Source organism: Cygnus olor, chromosome Z (genome assembly GCF_009769625.2).
Source record: "Cygnus olor isolate bCygOlo1 chromosome Z, bCygOlo1.pri.v2, whole genome shotgun sequence".
NCBI lineage: Eukaryota > Metazoa > Chordata > Aves > Anseriformes > Anatidae > Cygnus > Cygnus olor.
The window spans coordinates 32122504-32147105 of NC_049198.1; positions in this window are offsets into that span (position 1 = coordinate 32122504).

Consider the following 24602-nt stretch of genomic DNA (forward strand, 5'->3'; position numbering starts at 1 on the left):
TCATTGGCGTTGTCGTCCTGGCCAGGTGGTCTGTAATAGACTCCCACAACGACATCCCCTTTATTTGTTCATCCCTTAATCCTTACCCAGAGGCTCTCAACTTTGCCATCGCCAACTTGAAGTTCCACACAGTCCAGCCCATGCTTCACATACATTGCCACCCTGCCACCTCACCTACCCCTCCTGAAGAGCCTGTAACCATCTATTGCAACACAACAGCCAGGACTCATCCCACCAGGTTTCGCTTATGCCGATGACGTCGTAGCTGTGGGACTGGGCCAAGACTTCTAGCTCATCCATTTTATTCCTCATACTGCGTGCGTTTGTGTAGAAGCACTTCAAATGTGCCTCCCTACACACAGCACCTCGTGGAGCCAACTGAAGGGCCTCACTAGCACACAGTCCCTCTGATTCTAGCGCACCATCCCTTAGCTCATCACCGGCGTGCCTGGTTTTATCCCCTTCCCCCTTCGACTCTAGTTTAAAGCCCTATCTATCAGCGCTGCCAACTCCTGAGCAAAAATCCTCACCCCTCTCTGAGAGAGGCGCATCCCATCTGGTGACAGCAGGCCCGGTGTCGCGTAGACCTTCCCGTGATCGAAAAACCCAACATTCTGCTGGTTGCACCAGTCCCGAAGCCATGTGTTAATGTGATGAGTCTGCTTGTCAGCATCGATCCCCCCTATTGGAAGGACAGAGGCAAACACAACCTGTGTCCCTGATCCTTTAAGTATTCGCCCCAAAGCCCTAAAGTCCCTTTTGATCACTCTTGGACTTCTCGTTGCTACCTCGTCATTACCAGCCTGAAAGACCAGTAGTGGGTAGTAGTCGGTGGGCCGTACCAGGCGCTTGACTTTCTTAGCGAAGTCTCTCACCCGAGCCCCGGGGAGGCAACAGACTTCCCTGGGGGTTGGGTCCGGTCAGCATATTGGGCCCTCTGTCCCTTTCAAAAGGGAGTCCCCCATGACAATAACCCTTCTTTCTCTTTTTGACAGTTGATGTAGCAACACGGGGGGTAGGTTGCCTTGCCTTAGGCATCCTCTCCAACTGGGACGGGCTTTTGTCTGCTTCGTTGTTCTGACTGTTGTGTTCTAGACCCTCATACCTGTTATATAAGGGTAGATGGGAAGGTGAGGTGGGCAGGGACAGGGCTCGCCTACCACCCCCAACAGGAACCTGCCTCCATTCCCCCCTTGGCCTAGGTCTCCTCCTACTGCCTGGCGGGATGAGGGAACTTTTGTCTTCTGTGTAGCGTGAGACATTTGTGCTATGGCAGGCTCGTGAGTCTGTCTCAGGGAGGGTAGAGTACACCTCCACCAGCCAATTTCCCTCTCTGACTCCCTGACGCTCCTGAGCCTGCACACCTCCTCCCAAAGCTCCGCTACCTGGCTGAGCAGCTCTTCAATCTGGGCACACTGCCCACAGGCATACCCCTCACTACTGCTGTCGGATACCAACAGAAGGCTCGGGCACACCCTGCAGCCCAAGACCTGGATGGCTGCGTGTTTCCCCAAGCCCTCCGTCTGAGTGGCCACATCGGTGACTGTGGCTGGAGAGGCCACAAGAGACGCGGAGGCCGTGGTTTTCTGCCTGGTTGATACCATGGCCAGGTTCCTCACAGGCATGTTACAAGTACCAAAAGGAAAGACCGCTGCAAAAGAGCAGCGAGGGGCCCTGCCTGCTCACCCTGCCTGTGCGAACTGCCTGCAAACTGCCACGTCCTGCCCTTCTGACGTGCCACGCCCTGTTTGCCCGCACTATTCACTGCGCTCCTGGTCACTCGCGCTCCCTAGGGGCTGCTTTTGAACGGCCGGGGAGGGGGCGCTGCTGGCTCTGCCTACGCCTCGTCAGCCTCCCTCAGGAGGGCTGCCGGGTCCTGGCAGCTCCCTTGGCTGCTTCGAGTGGCCTCGATGCCGAAAAAAAAGCCCTACCTGTCTCGATCCCCTGCTCCGCTGCAGAACGCATCTGCCCCGGAGCCGATCGCCTCAGCATGTGTACTTGAATTTAGATTACAATGATCATTCTGTGTTTCTTTCTGTGATTTATAACTCTCAAGAAGCTATCAAAAACAAACTTTGCAAAGTAGTGTTGCCACACTCTGTAAAACCTGAATTCAATAAATGGTCACAAGTAAAAGAAAACATGTACCCAAATTTTATTTACAGATATTAGTAGGATGACCTGGGTCTTTGGTACATATTCAGTGAGCACTTCAGTTAAGAACCTGTAGTAAGCAAAATTTAACCACCAGTTCAAAGTGGAACTCTTCCTTAGCTGTTTTGCTGCATCAGGGCTGTTCCTTTAATGATCTTGAGCTGTATTTTCTTCTAAAATAGTTATAAATGTTATAAAATATAAAAGTTATAAAATATATAAATAATATATAAATATATAATATATAAATATATAAAATATATAAAAGTTATAAAATAAAATGATTTCTTGGTTTTGTGTTTAAATCAAGAAAAACAGAAATATGAAGTAAGGAATATAAAATGTTTGCAACATTTTGCTATAACACTTAAATATCTGCGTGTTCATACATATATAAAAAATTACATATGTGTTTATATATTGGATGAAGAAGGCACTTTATATAATGTGTGATGTTGCCTATGGAACTGGAATCCTCAAAACTGTTTTTTTTTAATCTGTTTTGAATTTTAACATAAGAAAAGAAAAAAAAACTTTAAGTGGAAAACAATTTATTACTGTTTTTATGATGTTAGATTTCAGATTCTCTTGGAATAGAACTCAGCACAGCAGTTCCAAAAAGCTATTTCCTGGGAGGCAGAAAAAGAAGGAACTTCTGAGCAATTATTGGAGGCATGAGGCCACCAGTTTTCAAAAATGAACACCATAGTAGGTCACTGGTTTTATTTGACTTTCAGCAATGAAATTTACATAAAGAAAAGTATTAAGAATATACAAGAAAATGATCAGTAGTGGATTTTGCATTAAGATACTTTTGGGCATAAGCTGATAAAAACATACCATTGACAAGGCTTAATAATAGGTAAATACCATCCTTATTTCACTCATATGCAGTAAGACATTTGTGTGGGTTTCAAACAGCTACAGGAAATACAATCCCTGAGTAATCACATAACTTGTCTGTGAATTTTATGTTATTGTAAGGCAACAGGAAACAACCTCATTCCATTTTTCAATGCATCCAACATGACAAGAAGTATTAAATCAAATTATTTATATTTAAGCTTAAAAGATCAGTGAGTAAGGAGTTCTTGTGAATATCGCTGTTTGTATTTATTTATTTTTTTCTTTTATCTGGATGATATTTAAAAAATAGTGCTCATTTACAACAATATTCATTTAACATCTGCATTTGTTATAACAACAGATTGTTATTAGCTCATACAAAACTGAGTAACAGAAGACAGAAACAGATAATTATCCTCCTAGGCTTGTCTACACATGTTAAGTCAGGATCTCTGAATTTCAACCAGTGGAGGAAAAAAGTAATAAAGTCTGAGCTCCTTGAAACCCTGCCAATTTGACACTGTGTGCTGTTTATTTTAGAACAGAAGTTTGGAGAAGGGAGAATCTATGTTGCGGACACATGCTCCTGTAAAGGTACAATTGTATATGTAGACAATTTAGACTGCTTTTCTGAACAAACCAGGGAGTCAAGGGGCTGTGTTACTGACAGTGATAGAAGAACAGAGTGGAAATACCATTGTTGTTAATATTCTACACAAATGTGAAATCACCATACTTCTCTCCATCGTTCTTCTAGATATTCCCCTCCAGAAGGAAGAAAAGTTAAATGTAAAAAGTCAAACTTCACAGATTTGTCTACACCTTCTCAACATCTACATCCAGTAATGTCTCATGATGTTCTAAGAGTCATGAGCACATGCTAGATGCTTTTTTTTTTTTTTTTTTTCCTGTCTTTGATATAATAAAATATTGGAAATATAAAGAAACATAAAGCTGATATATAATGCTTTGGTTTTGACCCTGCCTTTCCATTAAACTCTAGGACAAACAGGGTTGTGTTTTGTTGTTGTTGTTGTTTTAGTTTGTTTTGTTTTGTTTTTAGGAAGCTTGCAGATATTTAGTAATAAATTGTGGGACAGTTTTCAAGCTTTAAGCTGATTTATTAGAGGAACAAGGAGGAGACCTTGAATATGTAAGGCGATGATGACAAACAGACTTTGGTGTATTCCCTAATGCATTCCCTAATGCATTATTTGCAACTTTTAGCAAGTTTTTCTCCCTAGCCATGCGTATTGTTTGCTATTATCACACCATATTCTGAAGGTGGAGATTCAATAGCAAATAAGGTTTGGAGGACGATAATTTACAGTAAGGTGACCAATATGTCCCTTGTAATATGATAGTTCAATACGTAATATGATAATTTGGTACAAGAAGGACATAGAACTACAGGAGCAAGTTCAAAGGAGGGCTATGGAGATGATTAGAGGACTGGAGTACCTGTTGTGCTGAAACAATTGGGCCTGTTTCAGGAAAAGAGAAGACTGAGGGGAGACCTCATTAATGTATATAAATATTTGGGGGTAGGGTGTTGAGAGGATGGAGCCAGTCTCTCTTCAGCTGTGCCTAGCGACAAGACAAGAGGCAATGGGCACAAACTGAAGCACAGGACGTTCCATCTCAAGATGAAGGGGCACTTTACTGTGAGGGTGACAGAGCAGTGGAACAGGTTGCCCAGAGAGGTTGTGGAGTCTTCTTCTGTGGAGATATTCAAAACCCGCCTGGATGCAATATTAAACAACAGCAGTCCTGGGACAGACCTGTTTGGGATACCACTTGTCACCAGCCTCCACCTGCACACAGAGCCATTGACCACAACTCTCTGGGTGTGACGTTCAAGCCATTTCCTTAACTACTGAATGATCCACCTATCAAATCCTTATCTGCCCAATTGGAGATCAGACATATCTAATTACTCTCTCTTTTTTTGGGATTCATATAATGAAAGGTAGAGTAATTTATTTTATTTGTTTATTTATTTATTTATTTGCTTTAAATATATAACATTTTATCGAATGGGAACACTTGTCAGGTACTGCTATGGATTTTGCCTGGATATTGCCTGGATATTTTGCTATGGATATTGCCTGGAGCATCTTCCCTATGAAGAAAGGCTGAGAGACCTGGGTCTGTTCAGCCTGGAGAAAAGAAGCCTGAGAGGGGATCTCATCAATGTGTATAAATACCTGAGGTGTGGGAGACAGAGGGATTTGGCCAACCTCTTTTCAGTGGTTTGTGGGGACAGGACAAGGGGTAACGGCCACAAGATAGAGCACAGGAAGTTCCGCACCAGCATGCAAAAGAACTCCTTCACGGTGAGGGTGACGGAGCACTGGAACAGGCTGCCCAGGTAGGTTGTGGAGTCTCCTTCTCTGGAGATATTCAAGGCCCTTCTGGATGCCTACCCGGGCAGCCTGCTCTAAGGAACCTGCTTTGGCAGGGGAGTTGGACCCGATGATCTTTCGAGGTCCCTTCCAACCCCTACAATTCTGTGATTCTGTGATTTTATAGGGTTATTTATGCAATTGATAGCTAATGCTTAAAAAGTGTGAGTTCTTTTGAATATAGAATAGGACTGATGATAAAACATATACAACACTCATATCCCAAAAAGGAGAATTTAGGATGTAAAACTGATTGAATGGCATGGAAAAGCAAAACCAAGCAAACAACAAAACACACATGTTCACATACAAAAGAAGAAGAAGAAGAAGAAGAAGAAAAGAACAAGAAGAACAAGAACAAGAACAAGAACAAGAAGAAAACCAACCAACCAACCAAACAACAACAAAAAACACAAGTTTTCACCACCATCAGCAAAAGAAAGAAAGAAAAAACAACAAAAAATCCACTTGATTTCGTTTCAATAGATAATTAATTTGCAAATAAATGACTGGAAGCAATAAATTTTGAGGTCTGATGAAAATTAAAAAGTGTGAATTATGATAGGATACACTAAAGCAACAAAGGCAAGTGTATGTTATGAAGAAATTAAAATAGTCAAGATAGGTAAAGGATAATGATGAAAGAAGGGATGCCCTGGAACTTTAAAAATGAGGAGAGAAGGAAATCTTATAAGTACAGAAATTATTAAAACTCTACATGGATTGGAAAAAAAAATGGTTTGTGAAATAAGTGGAATGTAAGGAGGTTTTTCATTTTAGAATAAAATTACTACTTCCTAAGATTTAGGGAATGAATGTCTAAGTTTTCACGTATAAGTCTTTCTTTTTCAATTAATATGTCAGCAAAGAATGTTTTCAAAGAAATTGTCAACTTCTTTTGATAAAATAACTGTAATATTGAATAAGTGTTTCACTTTGTTCTTTTCTTTTTCTTTAAACAAATACTACTGATCAATTTTATTATTATTTTTTTTTTTTCTGGAAAAATGGTGTTTCTTCTATTTACTTGCCTATGCTGCGTTTTTAAGGAAACATAATTTTGCATATAAATGCACTTTTTCTTTTCTATGTCAGTCTGTTTTTTAATTCTGTACATTCAATTATTTCAGGAAGTGGTAATGGAGATGTAGTTTTCTTCCCTTTAATACACACACACAGAGTCTTTCTACACTACTTAACTACCTCAGTCAGGTTCTACTGAGTAGTTTCCTAGCTATTTAACTGATAATGTACACATTATGCCTAGTCGTTACTGCCTAGACTTATTTATTTTTCCTCTGATTATTCCTTTTCGTAAAGATTTTTAAAACCTAGATAAACAGAATAATCATAGATAATCTGACTCATGATTTATTAGCGCAGTGTGTAATACATTTAAAGAATAATGGCCCATATATTTAGAAATGGTATTCATTTCCTTAGATTAGAAAGGAGAACTATAATTTGATCTCCTGGAAATGAGTACAGAATCTTGATTTGTGGAACCTTCAGAACCTGAAACATTAGACCTTGATCTAAGGATTAGTAATGCCAGAGCAATTGGCTTCTGGATGTTCAGATCCAGTAAATCATATGTGTACTTTACTTCAAGACATAAATTCTCTAATCACACAACAATAATTTTGTGCTAGTATGAGACGGTGGTGTATAACGTATGGCCTACTGCCAAACCATCCTCTCAAACAGAACAAATAACACGTTACAAACTGGAAGACTTCAGTCTTTTTGATTGCAGGCTGGAAGAGTTGCTAAGAAGAGGCATCTTTATGAGATCCTAGATGCTCCATCCATGTGAAGGTACTTTGTACCCACACTGGGCCAAGTTTGGTTTGACTGAAACATATACATAGCTAATATGTATGGAAACAGTCCAGAACAAGCTTGTTATGTGCTTTACCACAGGCATACTATTATTGACTGTCTCTTTGTTCACAAGAAGAATAGGAACTGATAGGATAATATTGTGCTGTACTTGTTAGGAAGATCAACATGAACTGAGAGCTTTAACACTGGAAAGGAAAATTTCTGACAAACCCATGCAGAGCTCTTCTTATCTTATATCAGATGATTAACATGAGATATCCACCACGTACAAAGCAGAAGACTGCCTTTGAAATTTGCAAGTTGCAACCCTGTTACTGGCCTTTCCAACATTACTACATCTGGGATTAAAAATGTGACTTCTGAAAGACTAAAGAAGAAGTATCCAGCATGCATAAAGTTCTCAGCTCATGATATGCTGAATAAGCTGGTCATTGAGGTTTGCTTGCATGGGTGTTACTGCTACTGTTGACAATGTAAATATATTTTGCTTAGGGAGATGAACCTAGCTGGCTGACAGACAGACACCCAGTCTTTTTTTTTTTTTTTTTTTTTTCGCTCTCTCAACAGGACAGGAGAAAAAATAATGTGAAAAAAATCATTAAAGTGTTGAGATAAAGGCAGGGAAGTCACCAATTACCATCACAAGCAAAACAGACTCAACTTGGGGGAACATTAAAGGAATTTTTTGCCAATTAAAAATAGAGTAGAATAGTGACAAAAAGAAAACTAAAAATACCTTCCCCACAACACTTTTTTTTTTTTTTTCTTTTCCCAGAATCAACTATTTTGCTCCTGGCTCTTCCACATCATCCCTCCAAGTTACACAGTAGAATGGGAAATGGGGACCGTGGTCAGTTCCTGTAGTGGGTTTACGTGGCAAGGTTTTGGTAGCAGGGGACCGTAGGGGTGGCTTCTGTGAGAAGAATCTAGAAGCTGCTCCATGTTAGGTAAGGGCCCCACTGCTGACCAGAGCCAGGCCAATAAGTGATGTTGTTTTGCGCCTCTGTGAGAGCATATTTAAGACAGGGAAAAAAAAAAAAAAAAAAACACGCTGTGCCACACAGCAGCTGGGAGAGCGAGAGGAGTGAAGAACAGCCTTGCAGGCGCCAAGGTTAGTGAAGAATCAGTGGGAGGAGGTGCTCCAGGCACGGGAGCAGAAGTCCCCTGTGGCTTGTGGTGAGGACCATGGTGAAGCAGGCTGTCCCCCTGCAGCCCATGGAGTACCATGGTGGAGCAGAGTTCCATGCTGCAGCCCGTGGAGGAGGCCACAGTGGAGCAGGTGGACCTGCACTGACGGAAGCTGCAGCCTGTGGAAGACCCCTGCCGGAGCAGATTCCAGGCTGGACCTGTAGCCCATGGAGAGGAGACCACACAGGAGTAGGTGATCTGGCAGGACCTGCTTCCCGTGGGGGACCCAGGTTGGAGCAGTTTGCTCCTGAGCGATGGACCCCGTGGTATGGATCCATATCTGGAGCAGTTCTTGAAGAGCTGCTGCTTGTGGGAAGCCCACGCCGTTCACCAAGGACTGTATCCCGTGGGAGGGACCCCACAGCACAGGGGACGAGAGTGACCGAGAAGGAGCGGCAGAAAAGAAGTGTTATAGACTGACTGTAACCCCCGTTCCTCTGTTCCCTTGTGCTGCTTGGGGGGAGGAGGTGGAAGAAGGTGGATGGGGGGGAAGGTGCTTTTAGTTTCTTTCCTTTGTTTTTCACTTCTCTAGCTTGTTAGTTAAAAGCAATAAATATTACTATTTCCCTATGCTGAGTCTGTTTTGCCTGTCACAATAATTACTGCGTGATCTCCTCATCGTTATCTCAACCCTTGAGCCCTTTTCATCGTATTTTCTCCCTGTTCCTCTTTGAGGAGGGGGAGTGAGAGAGCAGTTGTGATGGAGGTCATCCGCCCACCTGAGTAAAACCACCATAGTTCCTTACACATTGCCTCTGCCACTCCTTCCTCCTCATACTTCTCCCTTACTCCTCTGTGGGGCCTTTCTATGGGAGTAAAGTCCTTTATAAACTTCCCTTCATCAAGGTGCTTTCAAGGCAATTGAAGGAGCTGCCAGGACCCAGAAGCCTCATGAGCCCAGAAGCACTCATGAGAGTGGCTGATGAGGCTTGGGCAGAGCCAGGAGTGGCAGTGATGAGCCATTTAAATCGGGCATGGCCACCATTTTACAGTCACTCCCTAAGGCTATCGGCTCCAGGGCAGACGCATTCTGCAGCAGGGTGGGGGATCCCCATGTGCAGGGTTTTCCCTTCATCAAGGCTCCCTTTGAGGCAGTTGAGGGAGCTGCCAGGACCTGGAAGTCCTCGTGAGGAACCTGACAGCCCTTGCATGGGCCAGGCACAGCAGCGAGCTCCCATGAGAGACCAGTCATGGCAAAGTCAGCAGAAGGCCATGTCCACACTTGCCAAAAGAATGTGGGGATCCAGACTGAGCTGTCCTGTTGTCAGGCTGCAGGGAGTGCCAAAGCTTCACACCACCTTTAGGCAGCTGCAGAGGGACCAATTGCATGAGATGTGAGCAGGAGCTTCCACCTGCTTCCACCTGCTCAGCATGGTGGCTGAGCTACGAGAAGAGGTGTAAAACTGAGGAGCATCTGGAATTCAGAGAGGGAGATAGACTTGTGGTGCCAAGCTCTGGTCTGTGTGAAACATGAACAGGCACCAGAAATTCCCGAATGAGAAGGGAATGCAGTATCCATCCCCCAGCAGACGCAAGGCAGAAGATGCAAGGATGTGAAAGAATGGAATCAAGTCCGGGCTCGAGGTTGCAGGTGAAATCCGCCTTCACCCATCTCACCCTATCAGTTAGCCCTGAGCAACAAGTATGTGGCCCTGGAGGCTGAAAGGCAATTGATGGATGGAGAAGGCGACGATCCCTCTCCACCTGATATTGCCAAGGTTGGAAAAGCCAGCCCCCTGTATCATCACCACTAGCAAGAGGAAGAAAAAATAGGTTTTAGTTGTGGGTGATTCCACAACAGGGGGAACAAAAGGTCCAATATGTAGAAGGGACGCTCCTCGAAGGGAAGTCTGCTGCCTTCCTGGGGCCTAGGTTAAGCACATCACCAGGAGACTTCCCAGCTTGGTTCGACTCTCAGACTCTCATCCATTGCTGGTACTACATCTGGGAGGAGAAGAAGTGGCAACTCGTAGCCCAAGAGCAATCAAAAGAGACTTCAGGAAATTGGGATGGATGATCAGGAACTTGGGTGCACAAGTCATCTTCTTCTCCATTCTCCCCAGTACTGACAGCAACAGGAACTGAAGAACAGAGTCCATTAACATGTGACTCCATGGCTGGTGTCGTTGCCAAAATTTCGGGTTCTTTGGTGACAGGAAACCTTACATGATACCAGGCTTGCTGGCATCCGACGGGATTCTTCTTTCCCAAAAGGGGAATATGGTCCTTGGTCATGAGCTGGCAGGGCTCATTGATTGGTCTTTAGATTTGATCATGGAGGGATATATGATCAGGGATGCTGGCGATAAGGTATGGGATGACATGTCATCCCACTCACCCCAGCTGAACTTTAGAGCCGGCAAAGGATGCCCAGAGCCTAGAGAGGGAACAGAGCTCAACAGAAGAGATATGGTAGGCCCACATGGACAAGTTACAGTTGCCCCATCTAGAAGGGCAGATACACTGGAAGTCCAACTCAGATGCCCGACTCTATGTAAACGCAAGCAGCGTGGGGAATAAACAAGGGGAACTGGAGTTGTGTATGCAATTGCAGGGCTATGATCTCATCGCAATTACTGAAACATGATGGGACAACTCTCATGACTGCAAAGTGGCCATGGATGGCTTTGCGCTTTTTAGGAAGGACAGGCCAGAAAGGTGAGGTGGTAGAGTTGTCCTTTACATGAGTGAGCAGCTGGTACATATGGAGCTCTGCCTAGGAAAAGATGAAGTGCAAGTCAAAAGCCTATGGGTGAGAATTAAAGGGCAGGCTGACAGGGGTGACATTGTGGTGGGTGTTTACTACAGGCCACTGGATCAGGAAGAGGAAGTAGATGAGGCCTTCTACAGGCAGCTGCAAGTTGCCTCACATTCACAGGCTCTGTTTCTTATGGGGAACTTTAAGCACTCCAATATTTTCTGGGAAGACAACACAGCTCAGAACAAACAGAACAGGAGGTTACTGCAGAACATTGTGGATAACTTCTTGACACAGGTGGTAGGTAGATGAGCTAACAAGGAGAGGGGTGCTGCTGGACCTGATACTAACAAATAGAGATGGTCTAGTTGGAAACGTGAAGGTTGAGGGCAGTCTCGGCTGCAGTGATCACAAGATGTTGGGATTCAAGATCCTGCAAGGAGGAAGCAGGGCAAAAAGTAGGACCGCAGCCCTGGATTTCAAGACAGCTAACTTTGATCTCTTCATGGACCTAACTGGAGGAATCCCCTGGGCCAGGACCCTAGAGGGAAAGGGGGCCTAGGAGAGTTGGCACCGCTTCCACATTCAAGCACCACTTCCTCCAAGCTCACGATCAGTGCATCCCTACAAGAAAGAAGTAAAACAAGGAAGGCAGGAGACCTGCATGGATGGGCAAGCAGCTATTGGAAAAACTTAAACAGAAGAAGAAAGCATACGTGATGTGGAAGAAGGGACAGACACTTGGGTGAAATATAGGAACAGTCAGAGAATGCAGGGATGCAATGAGGAAGGCCAAGGCCTGGTTAGAATTAAATTTAACAAGCAACTTTAAGGATAACTAGAAGGGCTTCTTCAAATCCATCAGAAGCAAAAGGAAGACTAAGGAAAATGTGAAAAATGTGAAAATCTATCACTACTAGGTTAATGTCTCTTATCGTGCTTTAACAGATTATGAGTGAAAGTATTTTACTAAAGGTGCCACACAGTGACATACAGAATAAATAAACAAACAAACAAACAAATAAATAAATAAAAGAAATGAAACTTAAAAAAGAAAAAGGAAAAAAGAAAAAAAAAAAAAAAAGCCAGTACTCCTGCTGGTTGAAGTTAGAAATCTAATTAAACCACTTTCACAATTATTCTTAATTGTCATCCTTGTTAGTAGTGTCAGAAGGGAAACAGAGTCCTGGTAGGACACAGAGACTTAAATATGTCATAGTCCCAGAACAGTCTTGGTGTCTTTGGATGCTGGCTGGTGCACATTAGTAAGGGAGGAACAGTTAATCCATCAAATGGTCAACATAGTAGCTAGTGCAAAGCACTGATGCTCTTTTAAGAAAGGGAAGAAAGGGAAGAAGGGAAAAGATCACTAATTAACAAATATATTTTCAGGTGTATATTTTTCACTCACTTAACTAAGCTATAGAGACTCATAAAATCATTTAGGTTGGGAAAGACCTTTAAGATCTTAAGTCCATCCTTCAACCTGGACTAACAAGTTCCATCACTAAACGATGTCCATATGACCACAGCACCTGCAGACAGATTATAGAAAATTTTAGCACTTTTTATAATAGAATCCGTCAATAAGCAAGCGCACTTGTACATACAGAGGCATGTATGCATAATTCCATGTTTGCCAGATGCTGAGTTTCTAGAAACAGTTATTAGACATACTCTAACATGTAAGATGCAGAAGAATCTTTGCTTCTTGTTTCTGATGACAGAAACCAAAAATATGTCTGTACTGATAGCTTTCTAAAGTCTCAGGATGGCTTTAAGAGTAGCACTGTTACATCTGTTCAAGATACTGACAGGGCCTATGCCTGGGTCTGCTGGCTCAGGAAACCATTCTGATTTAGAATTACTGTTCCATGTCAACAAGACCTTCAGGATGGATGTGATGGCTGTAGCCTTCTTGTTAACACAGCCAATGATATCATTAAACATTGTCTTTCTTTGGTGTTTTCACACTCTAGATTTGCAAAAATGATTTCCTCCAAACTTCTGCAAAGCAGTATTGCCTGAAGTATCAAAACCTGCATGACCCTTTATAAATTTTGTCTTATAGTTGTGTCACCTCAAGTCAGCAACCCGCTGAATTTCATACACTGAGTAGACTTGCACTATGTTAGAACTTCAAATATGAAGCTTCCAGCAAAATGTCTAAGAGCATTGCCATTGACATTCCTGTGAGTCAGAAGTGAACTGAGGTTTTACAGGGCATTATGGTAGCAAAGAGGCTGTCTTTTTGAACAACATATAAAACTGACTTTTTGCTTATCTGTGACAAGGAAAAATTCCTTGGAGCTCTTCACCAAAAAGATGACATCAACCATATTGTCTCAACCAAATAAAAAATGGAAATTTCCCCTCTTCTTCCCTGAGCTATGACTTAACTATCCAACAAAATTGTAACGAATAGCATTATTTTGTTAGACACAATTAAAATGTTGCTGTGTTTCATACAAGTATCTTACAATCAGTTCATACTTCAGTAGATAATTAAAAATAAGCAACTCTCTGTATTAGTCTTTCTTGGTAATAAATTAATAAAAAAATCATCAGTTGTATAGTAGCTGTTAGGTATTTATAAAAGTTACATTCGCATGAAGTAAATTCTATTAATTGGGATATAATGCAACAGAAATCTTCTCACTTGATGAATTTGACAGTCACTCAAAAGCAGCTTTTTATTATTTTATTTTATTTTATTTTATTTTATTTTATTTTATTTTATTTTATTATTTTATTTATTTTATTTATTTTTTTCAGCAGGAACAGAATTGAGAAGCAAGTCAATAATAGGAGAAATACAATTAATAATAATAGTGTGATACACATTTTTAGCATACACAGGTTGCTTAACGTCAATCCATTAATCAGAAATTTCATTCAATTTTTGCACTGTTGTAGCACAAATCACAAGACTTCATCTTGCACCTAAAGTATTTTATAATTTGCTTTACAAAGTAATCTCATTTCTAAAGGAAAGCTCAGATCTTGAACCAGATGCCTCTCTAATTTTTACCTTTACTTCAGGGAGAAACTGAAGCTAGTGATGTTTCCCATTTTATACATGTCAAGCATTTTAAGATTCATCCAACTCACTGAAGACTTTGCAAATCCATTTCCTTCTGGTGCTTTTTCTCCATTAAGTGATTCACTTAGCAATACAATCTGTTTTTCTAGAGAAAAAGAAATGCAGCACAATTTTACACAAGGCATAAAAGCATTCAGTTTCCCTATTTATCAAATACACATGGAAAACCAAACAGTATTCACACTGGTGAATAACATTTTTTGATATATAAACATGAACACAAATATGTGGTAAGATCAAAATGAATAATTTTATATCTCATCTTGAAAAATGGGCTGATAGGTGGTAGGTGATTCTTTATATCACATCAAACTATAAACCAGCAATTAGTATGTGTTTGTTTTAAGGTTCTCCTAAAAAAAAAAAAAAAATACATTCAGTATGACAACGTGTGTATATCCTATGCAGATATGGTTATTGCTATTTTTTTTTTTTCCCATTTCTATGTATTTTTTTTATGTGTTTTTTTTTTCTTTTTTCTTTTTTTTTTTTTAATCATCATTCATATAATTTCTATTATAGTACAAATGATTATTCAACAGAATTCTCTTACAAGATCCATATTTACATTAATATCCATGTAGCAAACTTAATTGAGCAACTGAAGAGCTGTTATTCTGTTATTGATGTCTTTGCTGCATCATGAAGGCAGCAATTTAGCACTAAGCTATAAATAGAAAAATGCAGTGGATGGAACTGGCTGGTCTCATGTTTTTAATATTCCCTTCAGGGTAAAGTATGACATAACCTAATTACAGTGGTAGAGATTTCACTGCAGGGAAAACTGTTACTCCATTTGACAATCAAGTAATTATCTTCTCTACTGGATGTTTTACTACATGTTACTTATTAATCCACACACTATAAATTATTTACAATTTAGCAAATAGTGCTAGAGTTATAAAAAGTAAAAATTTTAACAACGTCAATAACTTTCACAAAATTATTTTGGGGCAGTCTTTTAAGAGGTAACTGTCAGAGTGCTTACTCAAGCAGAAAGCAGGTGTTCTTTCTGCTTGCTCTTTATTTCAGGGTATGGACTCAATCTGCATCCCCTTCGCTCTTCTCGGGGCTGTGGGGCTTCTGCTGCGTGCTGACAGCAAGTTCCTTAAACCAGTAACAACAAAAGTGATGACTGAGCTGTGTAAATAGCAGTTTAGTGGGGAGATAACTGGACCCAAAATTTCATGTAGTTGCAGAGATGTTTCATGAAAGATATTCTTCTCCCTATATATGTCCTTATGTGAAGATCTGCAAGCAACCCTCTCCTAACACTGGTTTAGGTATTCAAACTGTGTAATTATATACTCCACCCTCAACTATATTTCTTTTTGTTTGTTTTGTTTTCCCTTACATGCATATAAGATTTGTAAATTCTGCAATTATGCAAGTTAATAGACACCAATACCCTGCTGACATAATCTCTAAGAAAACACAACCATCTGATTGGGTGAAGAGGTATAGTAGACCAAGTCTCTTAGTCTTCTTCACGAAAAGCAGAACTTCCAGCTCATGTCAAGTTCAATATTAAAAATGAAAGGATTCGGCATTTATTTTCTTCTGCAAGTAACCATAAAAATGACTGGTACAAAACAAGGAAGAATCTTTATAAAAACATCAGCTGCATCTTAGCAAAAATTGTGTTTATACTTGAATATACTTTAACAACAACAACAAAAATCATAATCTTATTGTTCCTTAATAATTTCTTATTTTTAAATTACATTCACTATAATCACATTGATGGAATTATAAATAATCAAACTTCACTGTATAGATTTAAATGAAAAAGAAAAATGAAAGGATTAGAGGGAAATATTTAATTATAATATTTGGAAAACATTCTCACTGAAACAATTCAGAAACTATTTTCTTGGAGTCATAAACCTAAAGAATGGAAACACAATTCACTGAAAGTAAAAACTAGAAAATATTCTTCTTTGCATAACATGTCCTCAGAAGTTATACATTATTTCTGAACTGTACTTGCTGCATATACACAATAGATGCATTTTGTTTTGCTAATATAAAAACCTTAAGCTGAATAAAAAAATAATGGAAGTACATATTCACAGTTCAGGCATTTTTGTCATTGTAGCAAAATCTACATTACAGAATGTAATCTGGTGTCAGGTGTATTTAAATCTGCAGGTAATTGTTATTTCTGTTTTTATCACTGCTCTTCTTGTTTAAATGTAGTTAACACAAATTATGCTTGGGTTGAGTTTGCAGTAGTTGGAACACTTGATTGTACAATTACTTTGATAGGTAGATTATGCTTGTCTTGCTTCTTCAGAATAAATGCAATTTGAGGGTCTTGTAGTTTGTTCCTGGTAAGTATTGTGACTTCAAGATGAAAATATGCCATGCCGGCTTGTTGGTTCTACTTGAAAAAGACAGAACTGTCACTGCTGAGAAAGAAGAAAATATTTCATCATCCCCACAAACTCAAAGGTTTAGGAGATCAACTGTATTTACAAAGTTTCAGACACTGTTTTGTTCAGCAACTATGTACAACTCTAAAACAAAGATAATACTGAGCCCTACTTAAAAAAGGAATAAAATAACATTGGAGAATCATTGTATCAAAACACGGATTTTTTTTTTTTTTTTTCCAAATTCTTTTTTTAATCTTATGTTAATAGGAAAATGTTAAATATACAACCTGTAAAAGGGGTGGTAAAAATAAACATATTATGATACATTTTTTCATCCCACAAACAAATAGTTTTACCTTTCTCAACTTTTTTTTTTTTTTTTTTTTTTTTTTTTTTTTTAACTATGCACTTTGCACGTAGGACAGAAACTAGTAAGGTACTAGAAAGAAAACATTCAATCAAAGGCCCTCCACATTAAACCTGAGGTACTTGTGTCAGACTTCTACTGCTGCTACTGAGTCTGTAGCTATTGAATTTATTTTTGTCTTGTATGTGTTATGTTCTTTCATTAAAATAATTTAAAAGCTAATCAAAAACCTCTGTGCTCCTCTGCTTTATAGCCTAATTCACTAATGAAGGGAAATTTCACAGCAGCTTCCATTAGTACCTTTTTAAGAACTGCCTTATTTCTATTCAGAACCATAAACATGGTAGTAGTAGTAGTAGTAGTTTAGTAACTAGTTGAATCTCATTTTTATTCTCCCACTAACGTGTTTGTGGATATAAAAACAACAACAGTTAGCTTTAATAGTAGGCTGGAATACAAATCTTGCAATAGAGACCTTGTAGAGGGAACCCTCACTATGCAAGTTAACAGACACCAAGCTGTATTGTATGGTTGACATGCTGGAGGGAAGGGATGCCATTCAAAGGCACCTAGACAGGCTTAAGTGGGCCCGTGCAAATCTTATGAAATTCAACAAAGCCAAGTGCAAGGTTCTGTGTCTGGGCTGGGGCAATCCCAAGTACAGATTGGGAGCTGGATGAGGTATGGTTTGAGAACAGCTCTGAGGAGAAGGACCATGGCATTTTAGTTGATGAGGAGCTCAACATAAGATGGCAATATGAGCTTGCAGCCCAGAAAGCCAATCATATCCTGGGATGCATCAAAAGAAGCATGGCCAGCAGGTCGAGGGAGGTTATTCTCATAATCTACTCTGTTCTTGTGAGACCCCACCAGGAGTACTGTGTTCAGCTCTGGGACCCCAAATATAAGTACATGGACCTATTAGAGCAAGTCCAGAGAATTATCAGAGGGCTGGAGTACCTCTCCTGTGAAGAGATGCTTAGGGAGTTGGAGTTGTTCAGCATGGAGAAGAAATTCTTTGGGGAAGACTTCTACTGCAGCCTTCCAGAACCTAAAGGAGGCCTACACTAAAGCTGGAGAGGGACATTTTATAAGGGCTTGTTGTGATAGGACAATGGGTAATGTCTTTAAACTGAAAGAGGGTAGATTTAGGTTAGGTATAAAGAAGAAATTTTTCACAATAAGAGTGATGGTGAGGCATTGGAACAGGTTACCCGGAGTAGTTTTGGATGTCCCATCTCTGAAAATGTTTAAAGCCAAGTTGGATGGGACTCTGAGTGACCTGATGTACTGGAATGTGTCTCTGCCCATGGCAGAAGGGCTGGAACTAGACGGTCTTAAGGTCCATCCCAAATGTATTCGGTTTACATGGCAAAATTTTCATTGTGGGGGGCTGCAGTGGCTGCCTCTGTGAGAAGAGTCCAGAAGCTACCCCATGTTAGACAAGAGACAGTTCCAGCCGTCTCCAAAAAGGACTTGCTATGGGCCAAAGTGGAGCCAATGAGCAACACCAGTTGTGCCTCTGAGAGAGCAGATTTAAGAAAGAGAAAAACTGCTGTGCAACAGCAGCTAGGAGAGAAGAGTGAGAAAAAGTAGGGAGAAACATCTCTGAAGACACCAAGGAAGAAGGAGGTGCTCCAGGACTGGACCAGATGCTTCCCTGTAGACCCTGGGGAGGACCATGGTGGAGCAGGATGTCCCTCTGAAACCCATGGTGTACCACAGCAGACTGGATCTCCATGCTGCAGCCTTTGGAGGAGCCCATAGTGGAGCAGGTAGGTGTGGCTTGAAGGAAGCTGCAGCCCATGGAGAGTTCCAACAGAAGCAGACTTCAGAACAGACCTGCAGCCCGTGGAAAGGAGCCCATGGTGGAACAGATGATCTGGTGGTAGTTGCCACCCATGGGGGACCCATGCTGGAACAGCCCACCCCTGAAGGATGGACCCCATGGTACAGACCCATGTTGGATCTGTTCCTGAAGAACTTCAGCCTCTGTGAAGTCCACATAGGATCAACTCAAGAAGGTTGGCATCCTGTGGGAGGGACCTCACACTGGAACACAGGAAGAGTGAGAATGAAAGATCAACAGATGAGAAAGCGTTATGGACTGACTGTAACTCCCATTTCTGTACTTCTGTGCCCCTTGAGGGAAAGAGGTAAGAGAGGAAGAATGAGGGAAAAGTGTTTTTAGTTTGCTTTAATTTCTCATTTCTCTAATCTGTTAGCAATAGGCAATACATTATATTAATTTCCCTAGACTCAATATGTTTTGCCCATGACAGTAACTGGGGAGCCATCTTCTTGTTTTTATTTCAACCCTTGAGCCCTTTTCCATTGTATTTTCTTCGCCTCTTCCTTAGGGGATGGGGAGTGAGAGAGATATTGTGGTAGAGTTTAGCTGCCCATCAGGGTGAAACCACCGGATCACAGAATCACAGAATCACAGAATCATTTAGGTTGGAAGAGACCTTCAAATCACCGAGTCCAACCTCTGACCTAACACACTAACAAGTCCTCCACTAAACCATATCACTAAGATATACATCTAAATGTCTCTTAAAGACCTCCAGGGATGGTGACTCAACCACTTCCCTGGGAAGCCTATTCCAATGCCTAACAACCCTTTCAGTAAAGAAGTTCTTCCTAATATCCAACCTAAACCTCCCCTGGCGCAACTTTAGCCCATTCCCCCTCGTCCTGTCACCAGGCACGTGGGAGAATAGACCAACCCCCACCTCTCTACAGCCTCCTTTAAGGTACCTATAGAGAGCGATGAGGTCTCCCCTGAGCCTCCTCTTCTCCAGGCTGAACAATCCCAGCTCCCTCAGCCGCTCCTCGTAAGACTTGTTCTCCAGACCCCTCACCAGCTTCGTCGCCCTTCTCTGGACTCTCTCAAGCACCTCCATGTCCTTCTTGTAGCGAGGGTCCCAAAACTGAACACAGTACTCGAGGTGTAGCCTCACCAGAGCCGAGTACAGGGGGACAATCACTTCCCTAGACCTGTTGGCCACACTGCTTCTTATACAAGCCAGGATGCTGTTGGCCTTCTTGGCCACCTGAGCACACTGCTGCCTCATATTCAGCTGCCTATCAACCAGTACTCCCAGGTCCTTCTCGGCCAGGCAGCTTTCCAACCACTCATCTCCCAGCCTGTAGCTCTGCTTGGGGTTGTTGTGCCCCAGATGCAGGACCTGGCACTTGGCCTTGTTGAACTTCATACAGTTGACCTCAGCCCATCGGTTCAGCCTATCCAGATCCTCCTGCAGAGCCTTCCTTCCCTCGAGCAGATCAATACATGCATCTAACTTGGTGTCATCTGCAAACTTACTGAGGGTGCACTCGATCCCCTCATCCAGATCATCGATAAAGATATTGAAGAGAATTGGCCCTAATACTTAGACCTGGGGCACACCACTAGTGACCAGCCTCCAACTGGATTTAACTCCATTCACCACAACTCTTTGGGCCTGGCTACACAGCCAGTTTTTAACCCAACGAAGCGTATGCCAGTCCAAGCCGCAAGCAGCCAGTTTCTTCAGGAGAATTTTGTGGGAAACGGTATCAAAAGCCTTACTAAAGTCAAGGTAGACCACATCCACAGCCTTTCCCTCATCCACTAAGCGTGTCACTTGGTCATAGAAGGAGATCAGGTTCGTCAAGCAGGACCTGCCCTTCATAAACCCATGCTGACTGGGCCTGATTGCCTGGTTGCCCTGTAAGTGCCACGTGATGACTCTCAAGATAATCTGTTTCATGAACTTCCCCAGCACTGAAGTCAGACTGATGTCATCCAAACCGTTCTATGATTCTATAATTTAGTGCAATATTCTTTACAATACATAATAAAAGTATCACTCATAATTGAAGACAACGAATAATACTTAATTAGAAAACCACTAAACTATCACTCACTTAAAAAAAAAAAAAAAAAAAAAAAAAAAAAAAAAAAGAGAGAAAAAAGGAAAAAGATGATGGAATATGATAATGCAAGCATATTAAGAGAGAAAGACTTCTCATGCCAGTTGGGAAGTTTAGAAGAACTTAGACAATATTTATTAAGAGTTTGCATTTTAGGACACCAGCATTTCTGAACAAAACATTTTTAATATAAAATACACCCAAAAAAAAAAAAAAAAAAAGAAGTTTTATGGTCTTATATATCTGGAAAGACCATATATTTTAGGTAAAGATGTGATACAAGTGCTGATAGAAAGATTGTAATGAAAAAAATTAAAAAGCCTCCCCACCATGGTTTACATTTCATCTGTATTCTGTGTCCATCTTTAACTAAACTACCGGACATCACTTCATTATAAATAAATAGATTCACATGTAAAACAAACATATATATATATTTTCTTCTACCTAAGGTAGAACGTTTTTTCCAGGAAATTTAATCAATAGTGTAAATTATCCTTCTAATATGACAGCATAAACCTATGAGATTCCGAGTAAGAGAGTTGTACATGAAAACTCAGTGTTCATAAAACTATTATAACAAGCTTTAATGTTGTTTTAAATTCAAAAATTCTGAAGTCTGTTCCCAAATCTGCAGTGAAAGAAATTCCCCTCAATTAATCACAACATCAGTTTTGTCTCCTAATTAAAATATACCAGATTTTATATTTTGGCTCTCCTGTCAAGTTAAAGGGTGAGTTTGGATAAGGAAAAAATGATTGAATAATTTTATCATACCATCAGTATATCATCCAGTTGAAAAACAGAAAAGTACAACCAAAATATCTCTCTAAGAACCTTCACAGAAATATGTCAGAGAAATTGAGGAGAACTGCCTCTTCCAGGAAAACCTTGTTTCTGAGTGAGGACTTCCAAAGAAGGGACAATGTTATCTACAAGTTAAACATTTTTCCCCTGCTTTACCTGCTTTAATAGCTAGAAGGTCCTAACATGCATATTATACATATTGTAGTGAAATAAATTACATGAAAGATAAAATAATAATAATTAGTAGCTTTCAGTTAACAAATAGTTAAAAAATAATTATATTAATTTCTTTGAAGAAATATTAATGCTCCCAATGACTCCATTCTCATTTCACCTCCAACAGATTTACTCTAAATTTAGATTATTTTTCTTTACCAGGGTAATTTTTCTTTACCCTGGTAAAGAAAAATAATGGTAACAACAGCAACAATAATAACAACAACAACAAAACCAGCTTTTCCTCCACACCAGAATACGTTTGATCTTCGCTTGTACTCCCTCTGCCAGCTAAGTTGAGTTGTGCTGGACATTGCTTGTAATGGTATTTTAGCAGAATGTCATTGTTTGTTCAGTATGTAATACACTGCCAAACACAGCAGAGAGAAAAAAAAAAAAAAAAAAGTCTTCATAGCTTTCTTGTGATTATGGAGTAAAGTAATCATCTTGGAACTGTAGATCTAACTTCATCGTTGGGTTATGTCCTAAGGGATAGCCAGAATGTTTTTGTGTATTGCTTTAATATTAAATATAATTATTACCAACCTGTGTTTCTAGGGATTTTCTAGATTCAAAAGATTAATTCTCAAAGTTAAATCAGATACACAAAATGAGTTTCAGAATAATACTTTGCAAATATGAAACAACAAAACAAAACAAAACAAAACAAAGATAAGATTCTTGTTGACTTTAAGAATAACCAGATATATATGACTAGAATTCTGTATTACAAAGTATCAACATGATGTCTGGGATTTTCATGGTAATTCCTGTGGTGATACTAGAACAAATTTAAAAGAGATGTCCTGAAAATGAAAATGGATTTGGTGGAAGGAAGACCTGAAGGGAGAAAGAAAAATATTATTCTTCAAGTGACAACATAGTAAAAGGTAGTCTGAAATAAGTAAAGAAATAAACAAACAAACATGCATTTTGTGTTAATAGCATACCCAATTAGCCATTAGTAATACACCCTCAATCTAGTCGCATTCCATGAACTACCATGACCACACTTAAAGAGTTTGGTTGTGATCAATGAGAACTATCAGTCCTAGATTTAATGAGTAGTGTAATTTATTAAAGCAACAGGTACACAGGTTATTTGGATTGTCAGAGATAAATTTGCTGTCTGCAAAACACATTCAAAATATGAAAAGTAGGAATAACACAGCCTGGATATAAATGCATTAAAAGGTATGAAGACTCTATAGAGATTTCTAAGTTTCCCCTGAGACATCTGGTATAACCGAGTGTTCAAATCTTACCCAAATTTATCCCAAAGAGGGGGGAAGAGAGACTCAGCCTGTTGACTGATCCCAGAAGTCATGATGGGATACCTCTCCTACCATCCTCTCTCTCTTAAGCCAATTTATATTATTTTCTATCTTGTAGGTGGACCTTGAGTGACTCTACTCATGCATATCTTGGTTACGATTGGTGCAAAGTTTTCTTGCTTTTGTTTAAAGATATAGGCTCAAAGAAATTCAGAGCACATGCTCAGTGAGAGTGGTCACACCTTGGAGGCAGGTAGCTTTTGGGATTGAGCTGTGTTTTAGTATTATAATGATATGAGCAAAGGTCACTAAAGTACAACATTTTGTCAAAACCATGACAGCATGTTGGCTCAGATTAGCAAATGTGCAGTTTATCGGTGTTGGTGAGCACAAGAACAACCGAGTTTCCATCTTATCACAGAGCCTAGCCACAATGTTTCCATTCCGCTCTACAATCTGAATTATTCCTCCTAGAATTAGTACACCAGGTTCCCCCAGAGTGATTAACATCTAAGGTTGGAGGCCTAGGGAACCTTTATGTAGTGCTTCTACAATCTACCCTGGAAGATTCTTCAATGCTGTACTCATTGTCAAAATACAAATGCTGTATATTGTTTCTCAAAAAATCAGAGATAATAATAAAACCTGAAATCGTTACAGAACCTTTTTAAGAGCAATTTTTATTTGAAACCTACATCTAAAAAATAAAATAAAATAAAATAAAATAATAAAATAAAATAAAATAAAAAATAAATAAATAAATAAACCCAACAACTTCAATAGTTTCAACTAGTTGTAAGTGAGATTAAAATTCAGCAAAAAAACAATCCAATTAATAATATCACAGAATCACAGAATGACCAAGGTTGGAAGGGACCTCTGAAGATCATCTAGTCCAACCCCTTGGTTGGACCACTTGGCAACCACTTGGCAGGGCCAAGCAGGATTACCTAGAGAACATTACGCAAGATGCCATCCAAGAAGGTTTTGAATATCTCCACAGAAGGAGACTCCAGAACCTCTCTGGGCAGTCTGTTTGAGTGTTCTGTCACCCCAACAGTAAAGAAGCGCCGTCTTACCTTATATCTCTGTTTATCCTTTATCACTAAACATTACCAATTATTTTTGATAATTGATAAAAGTTTCGGACATTTCAGCTGTTGATTTGTCTTCAGGCTCTTTCCATTGGCTGTCTTAATTCTTCCTCCTGAACAACTTGTGCTAAAATCTTTTTAATCTGAAATATACATTAATTAATACAGATTTTTCAAATCTGATTCTAACTGAGGGCAGTAGTAGTTACAGTGCACACAGAGTTTCTTTCCCAGTTTCACCTAGCTAGTGCTTGTCAATAGTCCTATGAAAGGAACTAAAAAAGTACAACAAAAGTAAGTTGGCTTCTT